The 10,111-nt window shown below is 49.7% G+C and overlaps 1 pseudogene; it reads right to left on the bottom strand.

The window, feature by feature from the left end:
- Positions 1-1,770: 1,770 nt before the first annotated feature.
- Positions 1,771-8,683, bottom strand: LOC107141533 (annotated as a pseudogene).
- Between the last annotated feature and the right edge of the window lie 1,428 nt (positions 8,684-10,111).

The following is a 10,111-nucleotide window of genomic DNA, read 5'->3' as shown; positions in this document are numbered from 1 at the left end:
CTGGGGCTCCTGCTCCCTGGTCATTCTCCCTCTCCCTCGGCTGAGTGACCCCACACACACTTAGCCATTGGAGGCAGGATCCCCAAGATTCCCTCATGCCCCAGATTCAACCCATCAGATCCCGTCATCCCTCCTCTAAGCCACAGCGTCTGCCCAGTGTGTCTCCAGCCTCCACCTGTGGCCTGGCCCCATGCCCTCTTCCCTGGACGTCTGCTCCAGGCTCCTGACTCCCCACTTTCATTCCCGGCCCCCTCAACCAATTCTCCACAGCCCAAAGTGATCCTTTAAAAGCATAAGTCAGATAATTCTTCTTCTTATGTCATCTGCATACATTATCCTTGTGCATCAAGAAGGCTGTCCTGGACCATTGTGCTTCCTGTTCTGGACCATTCTCCTGTTTGCTTACCAAACCCTAGCCACAAAAGGCCTTCTCTTAGCTTCCCCCAAATGCCACAGTCCTGCCCGTCCCTCCAACCAGGACATTGTCCCTAATACTCCGTGGCTGTTTCCTTATTATTCTTCAACACCTTCTCAGGGGTCTTTCCCTCACTGCTCAGCCTATTGGTCCCCTCCTTCTCTTCTCCATTTTGACTCCTTGGTGCGCTCTGCACATCGAATGCCATTGCCCTGGTTTACTGTCCATCTTTCCCTACAGACCATGTTGGATTGACCCTTGTAGAAGCAGAGAGCTTGGGAGAATGGAACCCTACTCCAGCTGTAGGATGGGGCCAACGTCCAACCAACCGACCTCCCAAGAAAAGCCCCCAAGTAGCATCAGGACACTTCATGCTACATGGACCAGTTATTCAGGATGTCACCAGGCTGGTGGCTAGATTTTTTTAAAATCAGTTTTTAAAAATGGAGGTAAGATTTATAATAAAATGTACAGATTCTAAATATACAATTTTGACAACACTCCAACCGCCCAACAGTTACACATTCCTGTAATCCCAGTGGCTCAGAAGGCTGAGGTAGGAGGATCACAGCCTTAGCAATTTAGTGAATCCCTAAGTAACTTAGTGAAGACCCACCCTGTCTATAAGGCCCTTGCTTAGCATCTGGATGGCCATCTTATGTGACAGCCACCATTTTAAGGAAAAGTTTCACTTTCCCGCCCAAGGGTCTTTCTGAGAAAGGCTCACCACCCACTCCCTCCTACTAACCCCACCTGTAACCCCCTGCATTAGGACCCTCCTGGCTCTGATTTCTGAGTCTCCCCCATAAAATTCCCAGAACTCAAGCCCGTTTTGCCTCTCTCTCCTATAGGGAGATGGCCTTTATTTATCAGCTCTGACAAATAAACTCTCGTATGTATCTCTGCCTGGTCTCCATCTTTCATTTCTTGCTTATCCATCTCTCGTTCTTTGCTTTCTTTTCACTATCTCTAAATAAATACATAAAAAAGGTTGAGGATGTGGCTGAGTGGTTAAGCACCCCTGGGTTCAAAATCTAGGACCAAAAAAAAAAAAAATCTAAAACACCTCCATCACCCTAGAGATTCCCTCCTGTCACCTTTCAGTCAACCCAGACCCCAGCTGTTGGTGGCTGGATTATCATACCAAGTGGCATGGTTCTGTGATGTTCCAGTCAGGCCACTTATCTTTTTTTTTTTGGTACCAGGGCTTGAAACGAGGGGCGCTTAACCACTGAGCCACATCCCAGACCTTTTTTGAATTTTATTTAAAGTCAGGGTCTCACTGAGTTGCTCAGGGCCTCGTTCAATTGCTGAGGCTGGCTTTGAACTCTAGATCCTCCTGCCTCGGCCACCCAAGCTGCTGGGGTTAGAGATGTGCGCTACCACACCTGGCCCAGGCTGCTGATCTTGACACCATGGTTTTTGCCAATGAGACATGTTTCTAATGTCCAGTGTGCTGACTGGAATGGCCTCTGTGGTTGATGGGGAGGGAATGTTGATGCTCTTGGGTGACCTGGCCTAAAGAATGGCCCTTCTGGCTACCCAGGGACCTATGGCCCATGTCCTCCAGCAGTGCACTCTCTAATAGGAGCACCTGTCTGCTCTGGAGCAGAGATTAAGCTAATGGACATCAGACATCACACTGAATCTGCAAAAATTCAGACTCACAGCAAAGTAAGACCAGCAGGACAGGCTCAGCTCTGGGGACACGGGGGACACGGGGGTGAGGGGATGCCTGGGAGGCCTGGAAAGTCAGCCAGGGAACCCAGGGCAGGTGGCCTGCTGAGTCAGTGAGTCTTGTAGATGGGACCCCAATATAGTGTCCTCTGGGGCGCATGTCCAGCCTAGCATATAGCTCACCTCAGCCCATCCCCGAGCATGTTCTTCTGGGAATGCCTGCTGCCTGGTTTCAGAGCCACCTCTGACCTCTGTGTTCTCCTTGACCAATGTAGGGTGGCATCAGTTGCTCCCTTGGGATGTGGAAGGAGGGACAGTACCAGGGATATGACCAAAGCCACCCTCTCTCCTCACCCCTGGGCTTTCCACCTTGGAGTTAACCTGCAGTTCCTGGGCTCAAGTCTCTTGGCCCTCCTTCCTCAAGTCCCTCTCTGGGCATTCTGGGGGCTCAAGAGGTACCTTCAGCTCTGCCTCAGTGCCCCCTTCAGCCTTTCGCTTTCCCTGAGCATAGGACAGACAGCACGCGGTGGCCCTTAGAGAAGATGTCTGGATGAGAAACTGCTTTTCTGGCCCTCATGTGACCCTTTCACCAGGCCTGTGACGTGGGCAGACATTCAAATAGCCTGTTAGGGGTGAGGAAATGAGGCTGAGTGTAAGCATGTGCCCCAGGAGCCTCAGGTTCTTCTGGCAGCTAAACCTTAGTTTGCTTGTATATAAAATGGGCCTTTCATCTTGCGCTTTCACTGTCAGTGCAGTACCCCCTTCTCCGTTCTCCATTCTGCCCTGGGCCCCAGAAGCCAACCTTTCCAAGCTTATAGCTCTCATAGGTTCTAGTGCCTTCCTTTGCTCCAGATGGAAAGAACTTCCGCGGCTTCTATCCCCGACCGCTTCACCAGCCTTTTTTTGGTCTCTATCTCTCTACCTGCTCTGTAAGTTTCCCTTCATCAAACCCTTTTCAGTCACCCCCTGAGTGTGCCGTCCGTCTCTATGCAGGGCCTGGCTGCTATAATACTGAGTACAGAAAGGTCCTGGGAAGCAGAGCCTCGGTGGGACGCTGGGATTGGGCTGCTCTCACATGAATAAACTGGGCAGGCACTAATGGACCATGGTAATCTGTGGCACACAGTGTCATGGTTACTTACTTCACAACCAGCAATGGCATGAGATGATTGTTACGATGCTGGCAGATCAAGTAACTGTGGCATTTAGTCACTATGGTGACAACAGTAACTAAGAAATAGTGACAAAGACTGTGGTGTGTGCTTTGGATTGCCCTAGAAACTCACACAAAGAACAGGACAGATTGAAAGCCATAAATTCCCAGTTTAGTGTGAGATTGGAGATTCAGAAAGGCCCAGGATAGCTTGAGAAGATTTTTTTTTTTTTTTTGGTACTGGGAATTGAACCCTGGAGTGCTTTCTACCACTGAGCTACATCCCCAGCCCTTTTTATTTTGAGACAAGGTCTGGCTAAATTGCTGAAGCTGGCCTTGAATTTGCAATCTCCCTGCCTCAGGCTCCTGAATCACTAAGATGACCGTGTGTGCCACTGCCCCTGGCGGTAGGAATCTTTGATCTCTGCCTGCCACAGGGTGGATATGGCTGAGGACTAGCTTCAGTCTGACCATAAGGATCACAGAATCAATTAAATACACAGCCCCACCAAGCTTCTTACGCCCAGAGAACAACACGCCCAGAGAACAACACCGTTTGTTTGTTTTTTTTAATATTTTTTAGTTGCAGTTTGACACAATACCTTTATTTTATTTATTTTTATATGGTTCTGAGGATCGAACCCAGGGCGAACACTCTACTGCTGAGCCACAATCCCAGCCCCAATACTGGTTAAGGAGGAGTGGGACTCTGGGACATGGGATGGAGCTGTTTGGTTGGACTCCTAACACTTCTCCTCACCTCCAGGCTTACAATGAGAATTATATTCCAGTAGAATCCAATCAGAAAAGGACAAGGCCCACCCCCAGGAGGAGGTACTTTATGCATTCAAAGAGCTGCCAGAATCTTGCCAATTTGTACTGGCAGAGTCTGGGTAGCATCTTGGAGCGTTAGACTAAGGAAGACAAAATCTTAGAAGGGGCCAATATTGGTTGTTGTGGGTATTCTCACCAGGATCCGGAATTGTGTCAGCTTGGCCAGTCTGACTAACTGGAATCTGGATTCAATCATGGCCTAACAAAGAGGCAGAGGGGCTCGGACTTTCCTGACCAGCTGTAGAGGAAGGCTGAGGGAGATGGGAATGTGGGAATGTGCCTACTCTGCTCACGGCCCCTTTTCTAAAAGGCTCTGGGCTGGTTTTCTTCTATAGACTGGAGATAATGTAGGAGATGCCAAATGGAATTTGGCTTCTTGGTTTTCTGCCCCTAATGAGAAAAAGATCCTGTGGTGGTAGAAACCAGCTGACAACAATGAGCCAGAGACAAGGGACTTTTGATAATAAAGCCCAGGGAAGGAATAGTGATCAGTATTTTGTTATTGTTATTGTTATTTTTTTTTAAATAAAAACTGCAGATTTATTCTGCAAGGGCCCATTCTAAGAAGCTGGACGTGAAGGGGGAGATTCCTCCCCTTCCTCTCCTTCTCCTTCCCTTTCTCCCCAGGAGTAAAAATGGTCCAGACCCCCAAACTTGCCCAAATAAAAAAACAAAAAACAAATTGAGGTTTCAGAAAGTTACAGCATCTTAATTCCTCATAGAAAAGGGAAGGAGCCAGAGGAAGGCAGGTGGTTCCCTGGGGTGGGGGGAAGTACCCCAGCCTGGTGAGACATCCACCCTTAAATAGCTGCCCCAAATGGGCTAGCCTGGGAATATAGCAATTAAACATTTCCACACCCCATTTTATGAAAACCAAAGAGGAAAAAAATTTTCCCTTTCTCCCAAACCCAACTAAATATATGTGTATATATACATATACTTTTTCTTAAAAATGAAAACAGAAAAATTCGAAGACATTAGGCGTGAAAGTGAATCTAGAACAAGGGAATGTGAAATTCCCTCTTTCCTTCCTCCCTTACTATGGGATTCATTGGTACATCCCCGGAAGAGGAACCAGCCCCAAAGGGACAGCAGATGGGAAAGACCAAAGGGAGCAAAGGGTGGGGGCCTCCCCAGCTACTCAATAAGCCAGCATGGATGAGGGCAGGGCACCAGGGAAACCACACCCCCTTGAAATTTTCTAGGTGGGACCAGGAGGGGAGAAGAAGAATTCCTGTGTAGTCTTCAGTCAATTCCGTGTCAAGAAGAGGCAGGGTGACAGGCGGGGAGTATGAAAATAAGGAACGGGGTTGGGGGGTTCCTGTGGTCAGGGGGAACCCCAATTCCTCAGCTCCTGGACAAAGGCTTCAATTATCTCCTCTTTAACCTTCTGTAATTCCTTCCTCACCTCTTCCAGAAGCTCCCTTTTCACCCTCTCCAGGTCTGACTCTTCCCCATGGTTGGAGGGCTGGGCCTTGGAAGCCGTCCTGGAAGATGAGGACTTCATCCTCAGCAAGGCTGTGCTGTTCTTCTCCCAGGGTCTTGGCACAAGTTCATTCTGGGCTGGGCCTCTGGCCCCTGGCTCCTCCTGACTGGCAGATTCTTCCTTGGATTTCTCCCCAATCTGTGTGGCTTTCCTTCTCTGGGCCAGCAAGGCAGCCATCTCCTCCATAAACCCTGGCCCTGTGCTTCAACTGTTCTCAGCTTTGGGGGCCAGCGGTCTTCCTGAGGTCTCCTGCTGCTTGTTGACTTTCCTAAGTTTGGCTCCCCAAATGGCTGCAGCCAAGCCAGGGGCTCGTGGGTCTCCTCCATTCCGTCCTTGTGCTGCAGAGAGAGGGGTCGCAGGAGCTGTGCCTCCCCCTACTCCATGCCTTGAAGCCAGGACCCCCGAGGAGGGCAATCCTGGGGGTGTGGAGGGACCCGGAGGTCAGGGAGGTCCTGGAGGCGGAGGTGGTCCCCCCACTGGGTGAACAGGTGGGCTTCCTGCCTTGGTGACCCATCCCTTCCTCTCCACTTGCTCGGGCTGGCTGGGCCACTGCCTTTTCTGCTGCTCCACCTCCTCCCTGGTGGAGCGTGCCCAGGCAAGGGGTGCTGAGGGTGCTGAGGGTGCTGGGGGTGCTGGGGGTCTGGGGGTGCTGGGGGTGCCGGTGGCCCGTCTCCTTCCAAGGCCTGTAGAGCACTGGCCCTGCCGGCAGCCAGCTGCACCACGTCTTCTTTGCTGCTGAAGTTGAGGCCCCAGACCTGGCGGGCGTCTCGCCACTGATGGAAGTTGGGGGTGGCCTGATTGTACTTGACGCCCCGGACGATGGCACAGTTGCTGACCACCTGCTGGCCGGGCTGCATCTTGCCTCCCTCCGACAACCTGGAAGGAATTGGCCGCGGGGTTGTGGTAGATCTGGACATGGCTGAAGCCTGGGGACCCGTGCCGGCAGGTAGCCACCGCTCCTTGCCATCGTCACAAAGCATCACAGTAGCCGGCTGGAACAGATAACCGTCTAGCTCTGGCTGCTCGATGGGTGGCGGCGCGCCCACGGGCAGGGTGTTCCCGGGGCCCCCCTGGATGGAACTTCAGGGGTTCGGGTTGGCCCCAGGTTCTGCTCCGTCTTCCCCAGGGTCTGCCCCATAGAGCCTGGCTTCCTGGGGGGAACGAGGACCGCACTCCGGTGGGTCCTCAGGTGCCCCTTCCCTCTGGTAGTTTGATTGGGGGGAGGGGATCCCTGAGACAGAAAGTGGGTGCGGCATCACCTCCCTGGCCCATCCCCCTGCAGCCGGCAGCGGCTGCAATGTTACTCTTACAATGTCCTTGAAATTCTTTTGGCTACATTTCTTTCCACAATTCCACCTGATCAGTGTTTTGGATCCATTTGGATCCGTGTGAAGGCTAATTGATCATGGGTCCCTAGAATGCTAGGTGGTGGGAGGCATAGTATCTAATTTTTTTTTAAACTTAAATAAGTGGAAAAACTCTACTAGATCTGGTGGGCAGGAACCTGGTTGAAGTTTTCCTGATGGGGGGGGGTCACTACCTATTACCCAGTTTTCCAAATTCCTTGGCTGAGGGGGGCTTTGAGGAAGGACTCGGCAAGGCTGCCATAAGTGGGCACTGTGAATTCCCCCTGTCTTCTCCAGCAAGGCCTGTAGTCTCCTTGTGAAAGAGGAAAATTCTGGCTCTGAACTGATGATAACCTCTGGAGACTCAACACTCCACATGGCCCACCAGTTAGAGGCGGCTTATGAAGGTCAAGTCTCAGCCTGAATGCATAAACTGGGACCACAGACCCATCCTGTGTCTGGATATTAAGTGGCCAAATCCCACTGATTTCCTGACTCACAGCGGGGGCTAAAAACTGACCTTCATTGGAAAGTGCCAAATGGAGGTCACTGAATTTACCATCAAAATATCAAGCCAAAGGCAATATGCATCCCTAGTATAATTTCAGATATTAGTGCTGCCATTAAATATCCAAAAGGTAGAGACAGTCCTTCCTACCCTGATCCAGTGTAACTCACCTATTCGACTGATGTCAAAACCAGTTGGCCTTGGGATGGTGGCAGATGACTGGAGAGTTAGGAATGCTGCCAGTTGCAGCCATGCTCCCAGATGAGGAATTTTTACTGGAACAAGTCAGCCCATCCCTGGGTTTGTGTGCATCTTCGATCCCCAAATGCTCTCCTTTCCATTCCACAAAGTAAAGGTAGTTATAAATACAGGGACAGCAGTGACCTTTACTCTGACCTCAGGGCTTTGACTACTCTCTCAGTGTCTATCACAGTATAGCCCAAAGGTCATTGCTTATGTTGACACAGTTAAAAACAGTATGCTAGCCAATTACACTGATGACGTGATGGTTAATTGGGCCAAGTGAACAAGAAATTATAAACAATTTTGTAAAAACATGTTTGCCAAATGAAGGGGGATAAATCCTACAAAAAAAATGGGGGTTTCCATATCAATGAAGTTTCTAGGGGATATGGTTTCTAGGGGTTCCAGACATGTCAGGATCTGTCTTCAAAAATGAGAGACAAGGGCTGAGGTTGTGGTTTGGTGGTGGAGAGCTTGCCTAGCATGTGTGAGGCACTGGGTTCGATTCTCAGCACCACATATAAATAAATAGATACTTTTTAAAAATGAGAGACAAGTTGTTGAAACTTATACTTCCCAATATAAAGAAAGAGGCAAAAGATGGGACTTTGGATTTTTGAGGCAACATATGGCACATTCGGCTGTGTTGTTTTAGCCATTTACTGGAAAACCCATAAGACTGTAAGTTCTGAGTGAGGCCTGGAGCAAGAGAAGGCTCTGAAGCAGGTGCAGGCTTCAGTGCACGCTGCCCTGTCATGTGAGTGTTATCACTGGGAAGTGACCATGGCAGAAAACGATGCCATATGGACAAGCTCCAATCCAAGACCCACGGCACAAAACCTTAGGGTTTTGGATTAAATTGTGCCCTCTCCTGCCAACAACTATTCTCCATTTAAAAAACAGCTCCTAGCTCACACTGGATGTGGTAGAGACAGAATGCCTGACTGTGGGACACCAAGTGACCCGTGCGGCCAGAACTGGAGATACTCTGCCCCACCTCATCATAACGTTGGACACACATGGTGGCACTCTGTTATTACATAGTGTAGATGAGATCGGGTCTGAGCAGGTCCGGAAGGCACAAGGAAATTGCAAGAGCAGGTGATTCAAATCCCCCTGGTGCTTCCTCTTATTGCTTTGCTGATCTTCCCTCAGTCCACACTTGGTGAAGTTGCTATGACCTGTTAGCACAAAGGAAAAGCATAGACAAGATTTCCAAATGAGTCTGCATGGCAAGCTAGCAGACAGCCTCTGCTTCACAGGCATACTCGGGGTGTCCCTGAAGGATGGGATTGAGGGGAGAGCTTCCTGGTGGCAGATCGCTGACCATGTGGATGACCTACTTCATGTAGAAGGAGAGATGATCCAAAGTACAGATCTGCACTGATTTATGAGCAGTGGCTAACAACTTAGCTGGCTGGTTGGGGGCTTGAAAGCCACAGGGCTGAGATTGATGAGGAGGAGGTGCTGGGGGAGGTCATGGATGGACTGCTTGATACAGGCATAAGTGGTGGAACTATTTTTAACCTACTGGATGCTCTGAGAGGGCATCTTATATGGGGGAGGCTCTCTGTAATTGGATGGACAAGACGATCTATCCTGCAGAAAGAGGTCAACTTCTTTCCCTGGCTACCCTGGTTCTTCCTCAATGAGCCCACATTCACAGAAGCCATGGTGGCAGGGACAGAGGCTATGCATGGCATGGTAGGTAGAATAAGAGCTTTCCTACCAAATGTCCATACTCTAATCCTTGGAACCTGCCAATATATTACATGCTATATGACAAAGTGTGAACTCAGGTGGCAGATGGAATTAAGGTTGCTAATCAGCTGATTTAAAAGATAGGGAGATAAGCCTGAATTATCTGAGTGAACCCAATGTAATCGAAAGGTTTTAAAATTAGGAAGAAGGAAGCAGATGAGCCAGTGTGAGAGAAATGTGAGGTGAACACTTGACCAGCCACAGTTGACTTTAAAGATGGCGGGGCCCCTCTGGAAGCAGGAAAGGGCAGGAAAACAGATCTCCACTAGAGCCTCCAGAAAGGAATGCAGACTTGCTGGCACCTTGATTTTAGACCAATAAGACCAGTTCAGATATCTGACTTCGAAGGTTGTGCTCATTTGACAGCAGTGATAATACACAGAGACTCAACGCATTTCCCTCATCAAATCTGACCTGGCAAGCGGGCAATGCTGTGTCCCAGTCGTCAACAGCAAAAGGCCAGACTAAGTTTCCTGTAAGGCACTCTCTTTCTTGGGGTTCCCAAGTCTCTTCAGTTCTGTGAAGTCAATTCTAATTTCATACATAGTAAGACATCATTTGCCTTTTTCACTGCCATTCTTTCAAGAGTATATAGTAGGCCAGGCACAGTGGTGCATGCGTGTAATCATAGCAGCTCAGGAGGCTGAGGCAGGAGGATTGTGAGTTCAAAGCCAGCTTCAGCAACAGC

The sequence above is a fragment of the Marmota marmota genome, unplaced genomic scaffold, assembly GCF_001458135.2.
Source record: "Marmota marmota marmota unplaced genomic scaffold, marMar, whole genome shotgun sequence".
NCBI classification, from domain to species: Eukaryota; Metazoa; Chordata; class Mammalia; order Rodentia; family Sciuridae; genus Marmota; species Marmota marmota.
Note: the sequence above shows the minus strand (reverse complement) of the source record. Positions and strands in the feature narration are given on the sequence as shown.